Here is a 513-nt window from a genome sequence, read left to right on the forward strand (position 1 = left end):
TCGTTGTTTGTTGTTTTTCATGTACATTTTTTGTTTATTAGAGTCCATGCATTAAAGATTTCTAAGTTTGGTGTCGTGCATGTTTTGTTTGCATCAAAAATTTTTTCAAAAATATGTTCTTGATGTTCATCATGATCTTCAAAGTGTTCTTGGTGTTCATCTTGACATTCATAGTGTTATTGCATGCATCATGTGTTTTGATCCAAAATTTTCATGTTTTGGGTCATGTTTGTGTTTTTCTCTCTCATAATTAAAATATTCAAAAAAATCAAAAAATATCTTTTTCCTTATTTCCCTCCAAATTTTCGAAATTTTGGGTTGACTTGGTCAAAAATTTTTCAAAATTAGTTGTTTCTTACAAGTCAAGTCAAATTTTCAATTTTAAAAATCTTATCTTTTCAAAATCTTTTTCAAAAATTATATCTTTTTCATTTTTTTCCATTTTTCGAAAATTTCAAAAATCCTTTTTAAAATATTTTTCAAAATCTTTTTCTTATCTTTATATCATATTTT

The sequence above is a fragment of the Arachis duranensis genome, chromosome 10 (genome assembly GCF_000817695.3).
Source record: "Arachis duranensis cultivar V14167 chromosome 10, aradu.V14167.gnm2.J7QH, whole genome shotgun sequence".
In the NCBI taxonomy this organism is placed as follows: domain Eukaryota; kingdom Viridiplantae; phylum Streptophyta; class Magnoliopsida; order Fabales; family Fabaceae; genus Arachis; species Arachis duranensis.